Raw genomic sequence first — 23,014 nt, 5'->3', positions numbered from 1 at the left:
TCCGCCGCGGACAACGCGGGGGAGAGGTGCTTACTTAATGGACAGCTCAGGCAGCTCATTTTTCTGCTTTGTTATTTGTTTATTTTCTTTGCGTTGCTGAGCTGACTGTCTCACTCACTCACTCACTTGGAATAAACATTTCGGTCCGTCTTTTTAGGCTCCTCCACTGTTTCAATTCCGTAGATATTTCCGTCGTATTCAGCGAATTATGACTTTTGGTAAGGCTCAAGATTGTCTTTCGTCGGTTAGTACATTAAACCAAAGCAACCATAGCTTCCGACGGCCTTTCTCGAACACACAGTCTTATGCTACCGCAGTTTCCATTTCTCCACCTTATTATTCTTACCCGCTGGGCTTGATGCGTTCAAGCGTGTTCAGTTAAGTGCGCTTCCTTAACTATTATATATGAGGTGCTCGCTGAAAGGTAATCTATTTTCAATAGCTGCGCTACACTGCACTAACAAAGGAAGAAGTATAGAAGGTTTGGGCGCTAGCGCACTACTGCAGTGAATGATGATAAAGGCGTAAAACTTGATGGACTGGTGACACTTTATATGCGCCAGCAGACTATACGCAGCAATGCCGCCGCAACAGCGCCTATACAAATAACAAACGCGGAACTAGCTTCATCTATATCAGTCTGTGTTAACAGTATAGCGTCGCCGTATGCGCCGGCTAGGCAAGCATAATGATAAACAAAGAGCATTTAGCTGCTTTGACAGGAAGATTTATTGAAGTTTGCCGGCAAGTAAAAATCTATTTTTGATGCCAAACTATAGCATGATCGAGCGTCAATAGCGCACAGTCTTAAAAAGTTACGCGAAATGCGTTATGCAGTAAAAACAAAAAGAAAAATGGACTTACCAAATAGCTCAGAATTATGCGCCTCATCTGGGTGAGCCAATTTGTTTGTTTGTTTTTTCTCCACTCTGATTTTTTTAAGTTTCAAGGGTGACCTGAATATTCCATTTCGATGGTGGCAAGGGCTTCGCAAGGCCATCTCAGGGCTGAAGTTTACTGCAAGATTTTAAAATACTGCGACGCATGAAGCGACGCTTTGCACGCGTCGACGCATAACACTATACACTGCTTCGTGCTTCTTCAAGCGCTAATTTAAAATTCACGTGTCTCCACCGAGCTGTCGTCTTTGCTCTATCAAGGGGTCTGTACAGTCGCTGTGAACAACGGGTGCAGTTGGCCAAACACGCTAGATAATGTACTGTTTTCACCGACGTTTAAAAATGAGACCAAACACCCTCCCGAATACCATACACGAAAACTGAAACACACAAGTGGCTATAGATCAGCTATTAAATCGTTGAAGAGACACGATGTTGCGGTGAAAGCTGTCTAAGGAATACGTATTTGTAAAACTCTTGACTGGGGTATATAAGCCGCTCAGTGCTTCGAACGCACATCCTATAATGATATTTACCGCATCTTCTGTAGTCGAACGCTTTGTTGACGATGCACACGTGTTCCTGCGTGCAAATGCTACATACTTATTGTGATTACCTTTCGTGTGTTTACTCTTGTATTAGCCTTCCCACCATTATTACGCGTTTTTTTCTTATGAAAGATCCCCTTACAGCAGTTCCTCTGGGCTATTTGTAGTATCATAACAAAAAAAAATTAAAAGCAATATGCCAGAGAAGATTGAGCAATAAGTCAAGTCAAATCAAGTGTTCATGTCGAACCACTAACGTCGGAGGCTCCACAGGCGAAAAGCGGTCACAGGCCACTTGAGGTGCGTGAGGGTTCGCAGAGCGGCAGTGGCTACACCAGAGTGGTAGTTGCGCGCAGATGACTATTGTAGCTGAACACCGTAACAAAGATAGGTAGAAATGATGTAGAAATGCGACAACTTACGTAAGACGCTACGCTATAACAAACAACAAAAAAATCTCAGACAAGGAGAAAAGAATGCAAGACCGACACCCGCGGAGATGCGGCGTCCAGCGAAAAGAACACGTAGAATCACAAAAAACAAAAGAAAGCTCGCGAACTCATATCGCCCAGCCACACATACAACCTTCCAACGAGCACGCGATGTACTTAACTCGATGGGATTGACTGCGCATGCGCGACAAGCCATATACGGACAGTGAGCTAGACAGAGGAAGGGGCTGGCTGGCATGCACGCGTCATTACTTTCGCATACGTGAGTTTTCGAGGCAGCGGAACTGCAGCCCTGCATCTGTTATACAGGCTCACACGTACGTGCACCACACACGCATACGGGTAGGCTTCCGCGCAGCTCTACGCGCGTGTCCCGAACAACGCGTGGCCCATGCAGACGGGTCGCTTATGCAACGCGATACGGAAAGCAGCGGCAAAGAATTCGCGCTATACGCTCCGACTGGCTAGAAGAGGCCTCACTCATGCAGTCCCAGCTATAGGGCGTCGGTGGGTTATAGAGGAGGGCCGAGGCGACATCGGTATCACCGCATAGCTTAGGATTAGGACGCGCCGGTGGCGGCGTCGTACGTGACAGAGCCCGGGGACAGGGACCGCCGAGACCTTGCACCCCGCGCATAGCGCTACGCGAAAAGCCTGGGCGGCCGTGCGGGCAATATCTCGACGCTCCGAAGCTCGCCGTCCGCAGAATTCTACTTTATGGTATGACTGATAGCGGCGGTGGGGCCAATACACCGCGTTCCGAGCACGCAGGCTCTATCCAGTATCATGTACCTTATTTCGCTTTATTTTTCTTTTGTTACTTTGGTGATGAGTGTTTCTGCATCCCTTAGTCTGATTCGACTCGCTCGCTCCGTATCTAAGCGGTGCACACTTTGGGCGGTCCAACAAAAAAAAAGTGTAAAAGTGGAGATGCGAAGTTGAAGTGTGGTACAGAGGAAGGTTTCACATCGCCTAACGCCGCGGACAACGCGGAGGAGAAGTGCTTATTTAAGGGACAGCTCAGGATGCTCATTTTCGTGCCTTGTTATTTGTTTATTTTCTTTGCGTTGCTAAGCTGAATTGTATCGAAAGTATAAGTTCTCGGAATACAGCGCGGCGAGCCACTTCGCGTGATAATGGGCAGCGCCACGAGGTGACTCATCGCGCGCGCTTTCTCGAAACGTGCGCTATCTTTGTACTAATCCGTATACGAGTGACCGTCCACCGCGTTATTAGCGAGCGACCTCTTCGGAAGTGACGTACTAAGCGAACCATAAAACGCGGCTAGTTGTGGCTATACTGGCAGCGGCACGTCTACAGAGAGCGCCAAAGGACGTGGGTATTCGTGTTCTTGAGTATGCCTTAAACACATCGTTGGCACGAAAATCGCGTCCACCGACTCCGCTCGGAACTTGTACTCAGTCGAATCCGATTATAACGAAGTGGGTCTGAAGAGAGTTCGACATATCGAATAATTAGGTGTACCCGCGCTCGCTTATAACGAACTTTTCTGATAGTTTACACATCTATCTCTATTGGACGAAGCAAGAAGGGAAGAAATTCATTTATAGGACCCACATCTTTACATTGCGGATGCCTGTTCCTCGGAATGTTAGCCAGTGTACACTGGAAAACGCCATTCACAGTGACGTCACTGTGAATGGCGTTATCGTTGCGTGAGGTTGCGCGTGCGCTTTCTCGAGTCCGGCCCTCTTAATGCCACCGCTGTACATGCGCAACACGCCACCCACCAAAAGCGAGTCCCGAACATCCGAGAGGACAGCGTCCCAAGTTTGACATATTCCATATCCGATCGTCCACTGTGCAGAATAACAGTTGAGTCAAGTCAATATTAAACTTCCTTGCCCAGGTTTGTGATCCATAACAGCTGTAACAGCGTTTCCGTATCCTCGTGAAAAGACGACTTGAGGGCTAAGTATTCCAAACTATTCTGTTTTGTTCTGAAAGTGGTCTTTTTTGAACGCACCTTAACTCAGCAGCGAGTGGCCATCTCCGTACATTGTGCATCGTGGACAGTCAGGCAAAACATTTCGAAGGGTCTGCTCGCGATCACAGTAATCGCAAGCAGCTTTGTCAACCACTCTATTACAGAATACAATATATGCTTTTTTTTCATACATAGAATCAGCAGTAGTCAAAAGCGCGTCATTAGGCAACGTCTCCTTGCATATGCACGCAGGAATAGCCAATCACAATTGCAACCAAGGTTACGAGTATCGTGAATCAAGCGTGCTCTTGATTGCTCCGAAATTAACGAGACAGAAGAAACGACAGCGCGAGCGCGGGACGCATCATTCACGGCCGCATCTTATAGATGCGCGAGCGTGTCTGACACGCCCACAAGCGCACGGGCACCCGACGCTCAAGGAAGCTCAAGCGCGCGCACGTGTTCAAGTATATGTAGAGGAGCTCGCATACCGCGAGTCTTCTCATTTCAAGCTATAGCAAGAATGAACTGAAACAAAAATGGGGCACGAAATTTCCGCCAGGACGACATGTGTAGCGGGTCCCAACACACCGCAAGCTTTTGTATGATTGAATCCGTCATTGATAGATACGGTCCCGGATCGCGCAACTTTATAGGCTCAGCGCCCGTAGCCGATGCATGCGGAGCTGCATAGCAAGAAGGCTCGATCGCTCGCCTGTATATATGAACGAGCGGCGAAGATGGAGGATTTGCCTGGTAGACTTTTTTTTTTTCAATTAGAAACGTCACCCTCGTGCACCCTATAGACACCCTGTGTACAGGCTTTAGAAGCCGCCAATAACGCTGCCGCTTGGCACGTTTTCTGTTATCTCATTTTCTATTTCCTCACTCGCATTTTTATTTTCGTTTCTCCTCACCACTTCCGCAACATGTCTGCAAATTGCTCTTCGACGACGGGCTCGCTGGGAGGTTGGGCGATTTATCATGCTGCCCTCGACGGCAAAAGCTCGACAACGTATTGTTGCGCCGTGCGTCAAACGCGTTCGGGCTCTCGATATGTCAGTGTCATTAACCTGTCGCACCTTTTCTTTATGTACTGTCCCGCTCATTCTCGCTTGTGGCGTGGGCTTCTATTTGTTTTTATCTTTTTTTCTTTTGTCGTTGTTTCTCGATCGAGTACCCTCTTTCTCACAACCGTGCTTCTCGTATCCCGGTGTTCGTTTTATTTTAACGTACCAATAATAGAACGGCGTCGTACAACTCCGTACGATCTCCGAAGCTGACGACCCGTACGCACCCGAGAGTCCGCGGCAGCTCGGTAATTTTTCATCGGTCTTCTTTCTGCAGTTGGCCGGGCCCCGTTTTATTTGTCCCGATGTTTGTCCGATTGTTTTCTTTCGGGGGCGGTCAGTGAGGAGGACGGCTATAACTTGCCGCAGGTACGTTCCCGTGTGGAGTATGAAATCCTACTGTCAGCAGACACTGTTCAATAAATTTTGGGAGATTTTTTTTTATGTGAGTGGGGCGCACTTTATAGACGAAGTGTCGCCGTTGGGATGGAAACCATAGTGGAATCATCACGTAAGTAAAAAGAAAAGTATCATAGACATAAAGCTTGGGCACGTTTCTTTTTTTTTATGTCGGTCGATAGTCTAGTAAAAACGTCATGTGAACGTATGGTCTTGACTTATTGTGAACTACAGTTATCAGATATCTGGCGAACGACCGGTTAGGGAGTCTATACGGACACCTTTAAAACCAGAAAGATTGTTTTTCTCTGGTATTGGTATGAAGGCAGCATTAGAACTTCATTTTAGCTAGCTAGAATGGCGTGCCTAAAGAAAATGCAAGTCCCATGCGGCAGCCAGCAGTCGGGAGCCACGCGTAGTAACCAATGGACTGACGCAGTGCTGGAACTTTTTTGCAGCGCAATTTATAAACGCACTTACACAACAGAGGACACGGAGAAAGGACGCGAGGACAGATGGCTTCTCTCGCGCATGTGTGTTATAATTCGCGTTGGAAAAATGATTTGCAGTTCTATCTACCAACTAGCCCCTACTACCACTTCGACGGAACTTTTTTTTTTTACGTTGCTGACAGTGAAAAGTGTATTTTCTGTGGCCGTATGTCGGAGGCCACAGCAGATCATAGCAGTCTAGTCTACAGTCCTAACCGAGTTCTCCTCCTGAAAGTGGTCGTACCCAACGTGAGACCCTGTCGCTTTCTGCGTTAGATGACTTTAGCGACGGTGGAATAGGGGCCGTCTAAAACATGGCGCCCATGACGTGTTTTCGCCTCGCGCAACTGAATCCGGTGCTTGCAGTACCCAAAAACGAAGCCTATGAGATTGCGAGCTGTTAGTTAAAAACGTCGCTCGAATGCTATCGTAGACACCACCTACTGGTGTCCACAATAGCATCTGATAGCAGATCTGCCACAACACTATAATAATTGAATTGTTGCGCATTAGTTCTTTGTTCTGATAGTGCGTGGCCGGAAGCATTCATAAAACAAGCATTCACTGCAGTGGACGGAATGGTTACGCTATAGGTTAGGTTACCGTTCACAGTCCCATCTTCCAAGCACTGCAGTGGGATTCCGGCCACCGCAGTGCCTGGCAGATGGGACTGGGAACGGTAAGTTAAATCAGTATATATCAAACGTGCGCGGCTTTGAAGATATCCGTGGGCAGGGCTGACTTCCCTCTTCAGGGTAGATTGCAAAGATTTCCTTTTGTTCATCTGTCCCTTCCTCTTACGTAACTCGTTCGTAGTGGGGTGCTGTATGCTCGAAGCGTAATAGGGACAGGCATCGGCGCTGTCTCGGCGCGTCAGCTACGGTGCGCTTCGCCGCGGGCGGCCGGTCGGCGATCCATCTAGATTGAAGGCGCCGCACAATGGCGTCAGTGGAGACACGTACCGCCACGCCCTCTGTCGGTGGGGGCCGTAGCTGCCGGAAGGTGTCGGTGATGTCGCTTCCCTTCCGCGTACGCCCATGTCTCGCCTGCCATACCGAATGCGTGGTGGCGGCCGGCTTCGATGCAACGCCTGTAAGACAACAGACTTTACATCTTCAGTTCGCATATAACTGTGTCCGTATTGACATGGTTTTTCGGATTAATTGTCGTGTGATAAACAACATGTATATATATATTTTATTTATTTATTTATTCTGTTATCTTAACAACTATGTGGAAAGGGGTAGCCGTCACCAAACAATGGTGACAACAACTCCTTCATTTATTTTCTATTTCAATAATAAAAAAAAACATTATGTTATCGGAAAAAAAAGCGACCGCCACTGGAGGTCAATTGACAGAGCATCGGACGCGTTATCCGAAGGTCGTAGGTTCGTTCCCTACCTGCGGCAAGCTGATTTTTCATTCACTTTAATTTCTTTTCATTTATGTCTCAATTACTATACTACAGTTAACAACATATAGGTAATGTCTCCTATTCCTTCCTAAGCTTTATTGTCCGTTCGTTTCGTTAGCTTGCGTCTAACGAAAGAAACGAGGATCTCGTTCCGGCAGACACGATGCCTTATGTAGTACACGAGGGCTTATTGGTCGGCGTCCAACTCGTAATAAGATCACGTGCTACGCGACGCCAGCTGGCAACAAAAGAGTATTCCACACTCGCCGTCATGGCTGCGAGCGGCACTGGCTAATACTCCCTAGATTACACAAAGCATAAATGCCCAATAAAGTGAACCAGGGAAAGCGGGCCTCTACAGTTCGCTCAGCGACGGTGGCGACGCCCCAGCGCGCCCAAGAACTAAAGTGACGCTGATCATCGCACGCGCTGATGTTCACCGGAGACTGATTGCTTTTCTCCTCCAATCAGACGTTACATATCTCTCGCTACGCCGGCACCCGTGGCAGGCGGCGACGCTGTCTCGGAGCTGGGACGAAACGCAGCGCACATTAAGCGCATGTACCAAAGTCGTAAGTGCAGCACGTGTACCTTGGCGCCAGCGCCGACTGGTAGCTGAAGAGTTGAGTTGCCTCGTTGTTAAAATGGGTCAACGCTCTATTCAAATTATGCTATCGGGTTCAAAATGAGTGATGCGATGTGCTTGAGTGCAGGAACCTATCACGCACACACATGCACAAACGCGCGCGCGCGCGCGCGTGTGTGTGTGTGTGTGTGTGTGTGTGTGTGTGTGTGTGTGTGTGTGTGTGTGTGTGTGTGTGTGTGTGTGTGTGTGTGTGTGTGTGTGTGTGTGTGTGTGTGTGTGTGTGTGTGTGTGCGCGCGAGCCTAATAGAAACGAAAGACATCGCTCCTGCTACATGTAGGGCTTACTAATTTAGATAAGGTGTTTGGGATGAAGAAAATACAGAAATATAACACGAAAGTAAACTTACAATAAATGAGCACATTGACAATATGACCAACAACAAATTAGAGAATGTACAAGTCCTGACTGCCGCGAACATAGCATAACTGGAATTGCATCCTGACTTCTGTGCCAGGGCCCGAATAAATAATCATGTGCTTGTGTGTGTGTTTGTTCGCCTGACGAGGTAATGTATAAACAATCGTCTTTTCAATCGTAGAGCTTCCTTCAAAGGTAAGGCATCTTGAGATGTCTTGGCCTTGCAAGGAATTCGTCTGCACCTCAGTTTTTTATTTATACAAAAGTTCTGTCTAGGTACAGATATAGGACTATCCGGGATATTGCTAAGGGCGTGCTTTGATACGCATATGCGGAGCTTCGGCGCAATCGCTTTGATTCTTTTTGGTTTAGTTTTGCTTTATGACGTCCTTAGCGGTCATCTTATACACATTCTTTCAACTTAAAAGTCCTGTTGTTAGTGCTACATTCGATCGATCGATCGATCGATCGATCGATCAATCAATCAATCAATCAATCAATCAATCAATCAATCAATCAATCAATCAATAAATAAATCAATCAATCAATCAATCAATCAATCAATCAATCAATCAATCAATCAATCAATCAATCAATCAAAACATGTGTTTGCTGCAAACGCGTTAAATTACTGTGGTGAGCTTCGCCTCATAGAGCTTGATAACGTGGTGAAGCCAACTTCGACGAAGACTCTCAATGGGGGTTTAGCTAGGAAGCATCAGCAGCTCTTCAGGTGCGTTATAAGTATGCATCAGCGTTGTTATTGATTGATACAAAGGTATCTTACTGTTAGAGGCCAGGATACTCAGAGCAGTGGCATCAAATTTCATTGCTTCGTAATTTGATGCCGTTTTATACGCATGAAAGGTAGCATGCAACTCACGCACGTCTTGTAGATGTGAATTGGTATATGATGGCACTCGAACATTCTTTTAAAGCCTATGTGGTGTTTCCCGTACGACCGGGCTGAGTGACACCTGTCTTGCAGGCTGAGCAGAACTCAAGCTGCCCAGACGAGCGCGTAGACCGTACAATGTTTCTCGTTCCTTGTAAACGGTGTTTTATTAGGTCGACTGCGCTCAGTCATACGGCATTATTTGCAGCTTTTTCGCTGTCTCTTAATTTGTTGTATAGGTTTCGTAAGCATAGAGCATTGGTTGATCGATTGATTGATCGATTGACTGACTGATTGATTGATTGATTGATTGATTGATTGACTGACTGACTGATTGATTGATTGATTGATTGATTGATTGATTGATTGATTGATTGATTGATTGATTGATTGATTGATTGATTGATTGCAGATGATGCTGGAATGTGCTGGCTGTCGGCACTCCTCTCATGCTCACTGTATAAGCACTCCATATTAGAGAAACGCAAGACATGCCTTGTTTGCGACGAATTTCTGCTTGCATAAGCGCTGTATCTTCCCCGGTAGAATGAAGGTTGCGTCATGTTGTATCAAGCCATATGTTCGAAGAACGTTGACGCAACGTGACCAGGTTAACAAAGTGCATTCCATTACCTGGAAGTTATTACCCGGCTCCAATATGTTACATAATCAATGCAGTAACTCGCTAGAGAGCGAAATTACCTGGGAAGCATGCGTGTGTGTCCTTTGCCTTCGGTTCTACTTCCCTTGCCTCATTTACCTCTCTCATGTTAATAAACGTTCATATAAGCTTCGCCGAGTCATTCGTGAACGGTACCAATAACCAGACTATGTTGTCCCTCTTCGGGGTGGCATGCCACTAAGATTTCGCCTGGCTTGGCAGAATTTCGGGGGTTTAACGTACCAGAACCATGGTCTGATTACGGCGCACGCCTTAGTGACGGCATTCGGATTAATTTTGTCCACGTGGCTTTGTTCAACGTGTGCCTCCGTCTAAGTGAATGGATATTATTGCATTTCGCCCCCATCGAAATACTGCCACCGAACCCGCGCCCTCATGTCCCCGCGAGACATGAGCTTACGTAAGAGTTGCTAGGCTGGAATCAATCTGCTCTCGCAAGGTCCATTCAAATGATTCCTTGATTAAATGCAAATCTATAGGAGGAGTACATTCGTACGCACCTGTATAACACGCGCAGGCGCTGCTCGAACGTAGTACGTGCGTACACTTGACCAACTGTATTACGCAGCAGTTACGTGAAACTCTAACAGTGAAACGATTACCACGAATAATCGAGACGACTCCAGGTTTTATCTCGTGACGAGATGTCGAAGCAGCTTCTATCGCGACGCCACCACTACAGGCGCTAGCGCCACGCCCACGGCTCCTTACGTCCAAGACGCGGGTATCTTAACGCGGGAAGGCGCGAAGTGGACCGTGTAACTCGCATCTATCACTCCCGCGCGAAGTCTTTTACACGACACGTGATGTCACGCGCATCGCGAAGAACGGGGCAGCCAAGCGCGTCCCCTCGTGGTACGAAGCAGAAACAGCAGCGCTTAAGAAATGAAGGAAGAAAGAGGGAACGAGTGCTCCAAAGATGTTGCTGGCAGGACACAGATTATTCTCGATCGAAATCTTTCAACGTCGCACGGCTGATCGAAGTTGATCGCGGCACTAGAGAAAGAATAAAAGTACGAACAAAACCCCCCACCCCCTCAAAAAAGAAAAAGAAAAGAAAGTTGGGTAGTGTCTAGACAAAAAGTGGGAACACTCCACCACCGGCCCCTCCCCTTCCTCCTTCGTGTTTCGTTCTTGCTTTTGCGGTATGCGCATCGCGTTATGAGAAAAAGTGAAAAAAGAATAATAATAAAACGTGATCCGCGCGTGGTTGGGGCGTGCGCGCGAAGCGGGCGGATCAAGACGCAGCGAAGCGAGACCAACGCGCCTTCGCGATCCGCTCGAAAAAGGAATATTTTAAATAATCGAAATATAGAGGAGACAGAGAGAGAGAGTGAGGAGCTGGAAGATACACACACACCCACGCGTACTAAAAAAGAATAAGAGAACCAAGATGAAACGAAACAACAAGATTTCTCGCGCTCGGGCTCAACTCCGGCGCTGTCGGCATCGCCACATTGATTTCGCGCACGCGCTCTCGGTGATCGATGTGTTCCGTTGCCTTCAAGCTTGCTGGGCCGACAGGCGTTTGCCGCGTGGGTGGAGGGAGTTAACAGCTGGTTCGGTTATTCCTTTCGCGCCAGTTTGATTTGAATGGTATACAATGAAGAATCTGGAAATTAAAGGGGAAGAAGAATCGTTCTTTCATACAAGCGGCGGTGTATCTGCAGTGAGATCGACCTTTTCTTCTTACCGTTGCTATAAACAGAAACGTCGTTGCTGGTGAGCGAGTCGCGAAAAAAAAAGGGGGGGGGGAGGGAGGGAGGCGAATTGTAATTGCTGCGGGGTCACCGCATATCGATGAAAGACGGAGTTCGCTCCAATATCGCGCCCTGCCTAAATCTTGCGTGCGCTGCGAACCTCTCTTTTATTATTTTTTTTCTAGGAATGCATTACCTATATCAGTGGAATATCGCGCTGGTGGTTAGTCGAGTTGATGGCGGCGGAGGTGGCGCTGGACGCTGAATATTGACGTTATCGACTAAATATTCGCAGAAAGAGAAGGCGGCGTAGCTGGTGATGCAGATGAGAGGAAAAAAAAAAGTTGCTGCTGCTGTTGAGGAAAAAAAAAAAAAAGAGCAAGGGGTGCATCAAGCTGTTCTTCTGACGTCACCACTCTAAGCATGAAATCGCTGACAGGCATGTCGTCAGAGCAACAGCCTTGACAATAAAGCTGGCAAGAACCCGTGGAATCACGTTCCAGCTCTCCTGCACGTCGACCAATGGCTTTCGAAATCTGTTGCGGAGGTCTCGCACAACAGTCTTTCGAAGCGTCTACGTTGCCGTTTGGGAAACGTCAGTATCGGGGATTTCTTCATCGGCTACAGGAGTAGCAATATATCCAACGTCTCCTGCACCGAACGAACAGGTCGACCGCGAAATCAAGGGTGCAGATGTGGGTGCTTTCTACACCCACGTTACAGTGTCACTGAGGCAACAAGAGCTACTTCAAAAAAAAAAAAATAATAATAAAAGAAAGGCTCCATCTGTCAGAGAGAGCGTGGTGTCGAAGTGATTTCACGCCTGTAACTTGGTATAACGACCCGTCTCAGTGGTTCTGTAAGGTATGGAGCTCGAGTGCAGGCCGCGAGGTAGCAGGACTGAATCTCGACGAATGGTGCTGTGTTCGTGACGCTTTGCACAAACTATTGCGTTAGTTTGACATATCTAACGCCGTGTGTGCAGTTACAAGTGTCGACATAACCGACAGATGGTATGTCGCGAGCAACCATGTTTCGTTCTGTATTAGACACGTAACAGATGTAGTGGTGTTGCGCCTGCCTTATTGCTTCTTTATTGGTGCCAGCTGTTCCGGGCAGCTATTAGAAAGACGAAGAAAAATGACAAAGAAGTACGATAGCTAAGCATTGTACTTTTGATAGCTCGTTCGTTCATGTGTTTCACACTACGCACGCTGGGCGACTTGACCCTCGGTTGTTGAGAAGCTTATTGAAAGAGTTTTTAAGGCGAAAGCTTTAGATGGCCTCATGAAGAGCGAAAATTGACCGTCGGTGGCGTCGGAGTCCCGCGGCGTCGGCGTCAACACGAATGATGTAAAATAACATCATCACGTGATGATGCCGGCACCGTATGACGCCATCATCACGTCAAAGGTTGCCAGAACTTGTGATGTCATCATGACGTTACTATGACGTCATCGCATCACATCGTCGCTTCGTCGAAGGTGGGCCGATCACGGAGGCAGTGCAAAATCAGGTGAGGTGCAGGAAGCTTGCAATGCCTCCGATCCTGGAGGCAATGCGAAACCACGTTATGTGCAGAAAGGTTTCATAGGGAGGCGGGGGAGGATCAATAGATCGACTGAGAGGAAAAGAAGTAGATGGCTTTCGCCGTCGAGTCGCCTTAGGTCAATGCATAAGGAACCCTTGTAACTTTTTTCGATCTGCTCTCTTCACAGGGTACCAGAACCGATCTATCGCCACAGCGGTTCAGCTGAGTTCCGTGAGCCTTTTCAATGTTTTCGATTTTTAGCTCTGTTTGAAACATGAAGGTCGGAGCATAGCCCACATTAAACTGTTGCTATGGCCCCACCGAGAAGTACGAACTGATAAACACGGAATAATTATTCAGAAATATGACTAATTACCCGCGGCCTACTTGAGGAGAGAAGAGCAAAAAATTAATGCTTGGAGCGTCCTAAATATTCGGCAAATAACCAGTCAAGTACTCTATGCGTGAGCATACGTTAACAGTTCGTCGCGAGTCACAGTAATCCTATGCTATATATATACGCCTAAATACGTCGTGAAACTAATATGTTAATTTCAATGCTAGTAACGTGCATGATCCATTTTGCATCGTGACACCCTCAATAGTAGCTGTTTACGAAAGCCACGTACTACCAACTGCGCTCCCAACACGCAATATGCAATAAAGCCTGCACATTTGCTTGCGTAGAGCTCAATACATACATAACAGACTGACAGTTATACGAGGGTCCAGCAAATATTCTTTCCGAGTGTTTTCCTTCCAGCTCGTTATGTAAACTCTAGTTTACTATAATAGGTAGATGCGTTAAAGGGGCCCTGCAACACTTTTCGAGCATGCCCAAAAAGCGCTGCCGATCGGTAGTCGAGGCTCCCGAGAACACGCGAGCCAAATATTATAGCGATGCGCACGGCCTGGAATTTACAATAAATTCTCAAAGTCAGCTGAAAATCGCTCCCTCTTCTCTCGACAAATGATGTATTAGTCGGCAAAATATGACGCGATTGTCGACAGCTCCACCATTGGCTGATGTTATAATCACAATAACACCCTCATTATTACTTTAGTTGTTAATTTTGAGTTCAATAAGTAGATAATATGTATGTTTATATTGTGTTATGCCGTTAAAAACACCGAACAAACATTAATATTAGCACTTCCGGTCTCACCGACAGCTCGTCTGCTCGTAGTTGCGTGGGTGCGTTTTCTTCACCATGCGCAGTGCCGAAATCGTGAATATTTCTGTGCTTTTGACCATCGCCGGTTGCCGTTGAGAGTGGCAGTCGTTCGAGTGTTGCCTCGTCAGCTGGAAACTGCATCGTCGGCACGTTCTCACGACCGACCGAGACAGGGGCGCAGCATTTCTCCGATAACAATGCTGGCGCCGGCTAGTTTAGGATATCTGTGTTCGCTGTATGGCGAGAGTCCCGTTTACTTTTTGTTCAGTATGTCATCGAGCCGTAACTTGGCGTCTCCTCCTCGTAGTCTCTTGTTCCCGAGAAACCGCGACACAGCGACCAAGCAGACTCGCATTTTCATGGTAGCTGCAGACAGCCGGGGGATGGGTCCGCGCCGGCCCGATGCCCCACGATCCTTTCTTCTAGTCTTTAGTTTATAGCAACAGCGCCGAGCGAGCGTGCTCAAGGCTCGGAGTCCACATTCACATCGAGTAGTGTTTACTGTGCTGGCGCAGAATGCGGCCGGTGAACTCGAGCAGCGCTGACATGAGTTACAGCCAGCGCATCCCTGACCTTAGCCGATCTCTCTGTTTACGCTCCAAGCACGTGCGTTGGAAACAGCGGCCGCGCCCAAGTTACGGCAGTCGCCCCGTCGCTGCTGCCTCGTTCGATTCGCAAACGCCTTTACTGCGTTAAACATGTCAGGGAAGAAACGCAAACGATGTGATGTTGCTGGCTGCGAAGGTGACAGTAGTGAAATGCATCGGGTTCCTGAAGATGCCGAGCGTCGGCAAACGTGGTTACGGCGCATTGGTTTGCCAGCTTCAGAAAAGCGCGCACGTTTAATCGTATGTGGACGGCATTTTTCTGCCGAGGATTATACTCGGAACCCGGCCGTGATGCAAGCCATGGCGTTTCAAGCCGGACGCGCACGTCTGAACCCGGATGCAGTACCGAGCTTATTTCTGCCAACCATTCCGGTAAGTGTACATGATGTAGTGGACCACTCCATACGTACAGCAGGTGCTGTTGCTTTCTCTGATCAAACGGTGATGCATTTCATACAGAATACTGCGATGGATGCGATTCGCCTGTTATAGTACATACCCAATTAAAATGTTTGGGTGTGAAGTATGACAGATAAAGCACATCCACTGGAGTTTTCGACGTGACATGCAGAGCACATAACTGCTATAATGTAATATTAAGCTGCTGTACCTGTGCACTTCACAAAATATAAGTTAAGATTATCCACACAGACATACAGCTCCTATTTAACGTCCGAGTTGAGTGCATAAGAGGCCAGTATAACCTGTCCTAAAGAATGTGGTTATGGTGCATTTCACTTATTACTTGCGACACAAACAAAAGCACTTTCATTCAACCCTTCTTAATTTACCTGCAATCTTGTCTTCACGCAATCTTCAGGCAACAGTCACGTGTGTGTCACCTAGAGGTTGCATGTTAACCAAAACAGTGCTTGACTTTGTTTGGCATTCATCAAATCTTTAAGTGTAGATTTGATTTTACTGCTTCAGCCACATGCCACGGATGCTACGTCATCACAGGGGGCTGCAACATCAGCTGCATCAAGTAGCAGTTTCATGGATGTTCCTCCAATAAGTCATATTTCTTTTTAAAAGCAGCGGGATTGCTATAGGTAGAGTAATATGCCCATTCTAAATGCAATACCTTTCAAATTTCTTTTCCTCTCAACCTATTTGATTGAGCCACCTATCAATTACCATTAGATTGTTCAAAGTTCGTGATGCATGAATATACTGACTTCAATGCAACAGTTTTTTCTCATATCACACTATAATGTAGCAGCTGTATTGCTTTTTATTTATATCTTTTTGTGTTATGCCTTCTTAGAAGTTCACCCAAGGAATATGGCACAGTTGTACTGCTTCAGCTTTATTACTAGTACGGTTCTTCTGTTTCTTTACTGTGTATTTGTGCTGATTTTTAAAACTTGCCCAAAGTAAATAGAGCAGCTGCACTTGAACTCTCTCATTTGAACATATGTAGCAGGATTCTTTCCCTAAGCTGTTGAGGATGTGCAGATTTCTAAAACTCACAGGAGGTGCAAGTACACTTGGATGTAATTCAACTTGGTTACCTAGGCAGGCTGAGAAATGAAGGCTCATATTTAGATAAATGTGGTCAAGCTTTAAAGTTCCTAAATGATTAGGTACCTCCAGAAGTGCATATTATTCGTTAGATTGGGGCGCGTGTCTGCATAAGAAGTGGCCACAACTATATTTTGTTCATGTAGTGAATGGCTCCTTGCATGATCTATATGTATAGAAAAATTATCACAGAGCTATTGAGAAAAAACCTAAGGGTATAAAGCACACAAGCATAAAAGAAGAAGTTAAACATACACTTCAAAATTAGCGTTCCTCTGCACAATTACATGTGATAAACCTGGCGGCGTCGCCAATAATATTCCTAACAGTCACACCTCACAGCAAATGTCATTTCAAGTATGCACCAAGCCACTCACTGCTAACCCAAGCAGCTGTGTCAGTAGCACCTGGCAGCTGCTCTTCTGAAACATTGCACACGTTGCTATGAACTTCCTTGTCAATTAACAAATATCAGCTGCAAAAAGGACTGGCTATGGATGGAGTATGCCTATGCACTGTTTATCATGGTGCAATTGCTATAATTGAACTTTCAACTACTGCACCACTATGCTTCACAAAATATAAGTTAAAATGATTGGTACAGACATCTACCGTCCGAGTTGAGTGCATAAGAGGTCAGTACAACCTGCCCTAAAAAATGTGGTTATGGGGCATTTTACTAGTTACTTTCGACAAAAACGAAGGCAGCTTTCATTCACCCCTTGTTGATTTACCAAACATCTCTTCTTCACACAATCCTCGGGCAACAGTCAAGTGTGCATCAACCTAGAGGTTGCATGTTACTGAAATTATGTGACTACGCTTGGCATTTGTCACATAAAGATGTGACACGGATTTGATTTTACTACAGCCACATGCCATGGATGTTCAGTCATCACCGGGGGCTGCAACATCAGCTGCATCAAGCAGCACCTCCGTGGATGTTCCTCCAGTAAGTTATACTTCTGTGTTATTCATCGCAGTCGTCGCTCATCGGTAGCAAAAAAGGAGTCAAATGTTGTCGGCACCTTTCTTCCATTTTCACATTGTAGTGATGACAAAGGACGGAAGAAAGAGCAAAAGTATTAACAGAAAGTGTAGTTATTTATTTAAAAAAGCTTTTGCTGTGCCCCCTCTCCCCCTAAAAGCTTTTTTTTTGCATGTACTGCACTGCATTTCAGGGTCGTTATACATATGAGAATGTATAACATCACTTGTGCTGAGCACAAAACATGATTAAGCAAGTTTTCCAATGTGGAATCTCAAGCACATGGAGCTGGCATGCCTTGCATTGAGCCAAAGATCAGGAATAATGACAATGTGGCAGAGAGCAGTGGTCATTACAAAGAAAAAGCATGTATGCATGAAAGTTCCCCCTTTTCTAAGCATTACAAAGGTGTTGCAAGCACTACTTGTAAGTATGCCAGACACATGATAATTGATTCCAATTGCTAGCTCACTATTTGCAGGGAAAATATCAGCCCTGAAGTATTGTTCATTGAGCAGATGAAATACACATTTTCGTAAATCCTTTTAGTAAATTCAAATGCTCCCTATTTACAGACCACAGTGTGCCAGTGCAGCTGCCACCATCCTGCAAAAGTGTCTGTGGCTACACAGTGCTCACGTGGCATGGAAGCAGCAAGGGATATTGGTGAGCATCCATTTATTTTGCTTAATAATGCTGCCCTCTGCCAGAAAATTCAAATTATGGCTAACATGCCAAGATTATGTGATAATCCCAGGCAGGCAGAACATTGTTATAATTGTGACCAGTACCATCAGGTAGAATAATATTTATTTACAGGCGTACAGGCTCACCTAGACATCAAGCTTCACGTTGCCAAAGCAACACAAACAGAGCCACCTCCACCCCAACTTCCGACTGACTTCCGGCCTCCTCATCAATCAACACCTGTGCCATCCGACGAAGAAATGCTTGTTGATGAGGAGGATGCACCAGAACGTCCAAGCGACAGCAGCTACCATGAGTCCTTCGACTACAGCATTATCAGTTTACTACTATATGCAGTCATCACAAGCAAAACATCTGCATTGCTCTGTGTTATAATTTTCACGGAATAGAAAACTGCCTCATCTGTTATGGCTCATGAAGAGAATGTATTGCAAGACTACCCTTTTTTGGGCATGAAGAGCAAACATTGTGCGAAGCCTCATGTCAACAGTTTGAAAATGCGATATCAGTGAGGCAGAATTTTGATATCTGATTACAATGTTGCACTTTTCATATGTTATGGTGCTTGCACTACGCAGTGAGCAAGCAGAAGAGGCTCCACACGAGGAGCGCAAGTTCCTCGTGTTTGAAAGCAACCTGAGGGAGCTGCTTGCTTTTTGCCGAGTGTGCCACAAGCGTTGCCGCAACGAATTCAAGGTGGTGGGGTCGATGCTGCATGTCACCAGTAGCTGCCCCCACCACACTGAGACATGGCAGAGCCAGCCACTAGTCGGCAACAAGCCAGCTGGGAATGTGCTACTGGCTGCTGCCATATTGTTCTCTGGCTGCACTGTGGCTACGTTTCTGCGAGCACTGAAGTCCATCAACGTGCAGACAGTCCATGAGAGGACCTTCTTCAACTACCAGAGAGGCTACTTCCTGCCAGCCATCAAAAAGGTGCATTCTTATAGCCCATCAAACTTAAACCACTCACACTCTGTTAATAATCACAACAATGACAAATACTATACAATATCACTAATAATCTGATAAAATGCTTTCAATACCGGCACCATGAAATGGAAAAACAAAAACGACGAGGCATTTTTACTTCCCCATCCTGTGGACTGATGCTCCGTTTGACTTCAATACGAACCAACTACCCCAAACTATAACTTGAGCGTGCAGCTTAATTTAACCTTGAGAGATTAGCATTCAGAAACACTTATATGTGTGAAACAAAGTGTTTCAAGCAGTGAGCTCACGTCGATGTAACAGCACACATTAAATGTTCTTTAAAATTCAATGTGTTGCATCACTGAGCAAGTGAACCGCAGGGACGGCAAGTGCAATGTCACTCTTCTCCTTTTCTTAGAAATTTTGAGAGTGAATGATATTTTACCCACACCAATTATAAATTTTATAGTAATTTTAAGACCATAAAAACAATCCATTGAAGCAAATTGGCTTGCAGTAAAATCATGTCATAGGGCCCTTTCGTTAATAAGCCAGTAGCAATAATCAAGGTGTCATAGAAAGTTGTTTAAGCAGTCTTGCGTTTTCAAGCTGAGTCATGTTCTAGTGCTGTTTGCTTCCAAATGATGTGCCAACTAGCTCACCTAGTCACAATGTCACAGAAGATGAGGTAATGAGTAAATACACAAGCAAAATATGTCCTGCAGTGACACAGACTGTGGTAATAAAGAACTTTAATTACAGCACAATTTCGACAAATTTGCAGACACACAGGTTATCAACCAATAACGTAATCTCTTATACAGACTAAGGAAGCAAGGTACACCATAAAACATATGTGATGTCACACTAATGATGAACTTGACCTCAGGAGAAGAGGTGTTCTACAAAAAATAAACTGTGCATCAGCCTTCTGGTATATTAAAATGTTTACAAAGCTGTAATATCACAAATGCCTCAAGCAGAGCAGCTTAAATTTCTCTCTGTATTTGCTCTTGTGTTTTTTCTACATACCAACTTTTTATAAAACATAACAATACTGCCCAAATGGAATGTGGGCATCGACCACATTCCATTTAAGCACCCTCCACCATAAAGTGGGAAACAATAAAGATTACGCGCTGTAAATAAGTACAACAAGAGATCTCAGTAATTGAATCTAAAAAAAATGTGTGGTTATAGCATCAGCAATTAAAAATTTCTGAAGTCTGATAGAACTGTCAGACGTAAAATAACGTAAAATATAATCATGATGATGCAGTACATATATTGACTGTTACTTGTATAGGTAGCTTCCATGCCATCTCCTACGAGGTCTATGATTATTCATGGTCTCACACTAATGCATTTACTCCTGTGTCCAGCTTTTCCAGACGCGCCAAGACCAGCTGCTGAAGGACCTGCCTGAGGATGGTGTAGAGATTGCAGGAGATGGCCGGTGCGACTCGCCAGGGTACAGTGCAAAGTATTGCACGTATACTGTCCTGGCGACGGAGGTTGGCCAAATCCTGCATTATGAGCAAATAAGGGTAGGAGAGGTGAGCAAGTAAAAGAAGCTAGATATACCCCACTGTAACTATAATTAATTTCATGCAGTCATCAGCGGTACCAAGCAGCTCCGCAATGGAAAAGGAAGGCCTGGCACGGTGCCTCGAAAAGCTGGAACATTATGGCGTTACTGTGCGGTCCCTAACAACAGGTGGGTTAAAATTTTCTGCAGGAAGTAATAGTTTTCTCTGGACAGTGATAGTAACTTTGCTTAGCTTCTTTCATAACCACATTTAATGATGCCATAAACATGCACTGGTGGTTCCCACAACCGCCATGTTGTTTCACTTATACCCCCTGTCACACGGACAGCCTTAACCGCGGTTTAGCTGACTAAGGTTACGGCTAACCACAGTTAGGGTAGTTACACGGCAGGCGTAATCGCAGTTAGTATCTTAACCATGGTTGTCGCAAACCGAGCTAGGCAAGTATGGTGCGCTCTCACAAACCGAGAAGCTAACAAGATGGCAAACATGCTGCGCACAAGCCATGAACCGGAAGTTAATTGGCATGTTCGCATTGTCTGAGGATTTTCATGGAACGCAACTCGAGTTGGCGAACAGTCAAGCACAACTTGTGGAAAGCAAGGTTTAGCGTAGAACGGCCAGCAGAAATGATTATTCCACCCTCGTGGGCTTAGCGAGAGAGTGCAGCCCTACCGCAACACTTTTCTTGAGGGGAATTACTTTTCGCGTTGTTCATGTCTAGCCACATCATAGAGCCACAAGCACTGAATATGTAGTCGTTAGGTGGAACGATTCAATACACAGTCGCAGAGGTGTGGAATGGCTGTGTTGTACCACAAAACTCTCCAAAACTGTACCCACACTTCTTGCCGAGCATATGATCAGCTCATGGTTTCACTGTCTTGCTCAACTGAGCTAACTGAGCCTGTGTAACCACGACAAAACGCATCCAGGTTAACAGTGGTTAATCCTGTAAACTGCAGTTAAAGGAGTTAAAGCTGTCCGTGTGGCACATGTATTATTTGGCCTTACGGTTTTTTCAGTGTATTTATGTATCTGAATTCATGTTCACTTTGTGATTCTTCCTGGTCCCTCGTCCTTTTTTGCGCTGTTAATAACATTATGGATCACCAACTTGCCCAACGAATCGCTCACTTTAAACTTTTACACTTCTGTACGTATTTTCAACAGACCGCCACCCAGCCATCCGGACTTACTGCCGCATAAAGAAGCCTGGCATGCCACATTACTTTGATGTCTGGCACATAAATAAAGGTGTGTAAAGCGCTTCTTCTTTAGGAACCATTGGCACAACCAGAGGGGGGTTCAACTCGCCCACCCCCTAAAAGTTTTTCAATTTTTCATGTGCATAAATACACACAAAACACATGCATGACCATACATAAAGCATAGGCTCCCCATCCCTACGCTCGAAAAAATTTCTGGCTACACTCCTCTTAGAAACAGTTGTGCAGGCTTTTGATATTCAACTGTCTATATGTATTGCGTCACAGCAATGACAACATGACTATCTTACTAATGCCACTGCAACTAAACATGACCCCTCATTCACAGCCACATTGAGTTGTTGAAATAGCAGAAATATGCTTTCTTGAATAACCCCAAGAAATAGGTGACAACACTGGCATCCACCAAATGCTACCACAGAAGTTCAAGGAAATTCACACACACTACTAGGGAGCAATGCTTTGTAGTTGCTGGATAGCAATTTCTCTTTGAAACCCCTCCCACATTGTGTGGGGTTTCATGGAACTGATTTTTTCTATTCAGTTGTCAATTCACGATCTTGCTTCCAACTACAAGCCTTACAGTTTCTCATTCGGTACATCAACTGCCGTTCTTAAAGGTGTGGCACCTTTGTTTGAACCCCAGAATAGGAGGAATTATTCATAAACCCGGAAGCTTTTCTTTCTCATAAATTTGTAGGGATCACCCGGCAGCTTTGTGCTACAAATGGCTGTATGCCAATTTTCTCTTTCATAGATGACAACATATTTACATGGGCTTTGTTTGCTGGTTAAACGAATCTTTAACGCTGACTGTTTCACTTTTTTCACAGAGGATATCATGCAATGGCTTCTTGTTGCGTGGGCTCTGCTGCAGAAACTCAATTGCACCTTGATTAGGCATACTGATGGGCTAACATACTTCATTCCAACAACTACTGCCTTATTCCATTTATAATGGAATAAGGCAGCAGATGTCTCAAGTAAAGATGGCACACATTACTAATGAGTGCAGTCCTTGTTTTTGTGTGCTTTCATATTTCATCATGATATCATGCTCAGCACCAGAAAGCCTAAGCAAAATGACTCAATACAAACCTGACATTTCCTAGACAGCATGTGCATAGAATTGAGGTAAAACCATAAAATTTTTGCATAAAAACTGACATCCTGATCAAGAACATAAAACTACGCCTAGGAACAGGACACAGGAAAGAAGTGGAAAGGACGAGTGCAGACTAACTAACAACCGATTTATTT

The sequence above is a fragment of the Rhipicephalus sanguineus genome, chromosome 6, assembly GCF_013339695.2.
Source record: "Rhipicephalus sanguineus isolate Rsan-2018 chromosome 6, BIME_Rsan_1.4, whole genome shotgun sequence".
Lineage (NCBI taxonomy): Eukaryota > Metazoa > Arthropoda > Arachnida > Ixodida > Ixodidae > Rhipicephalus > Rhipicephalus sanguineus.
The sequence above is the reverse complement of the archived record's forward strand: the minus strand, read 5'-3'. Positions refer to the sequence as shown.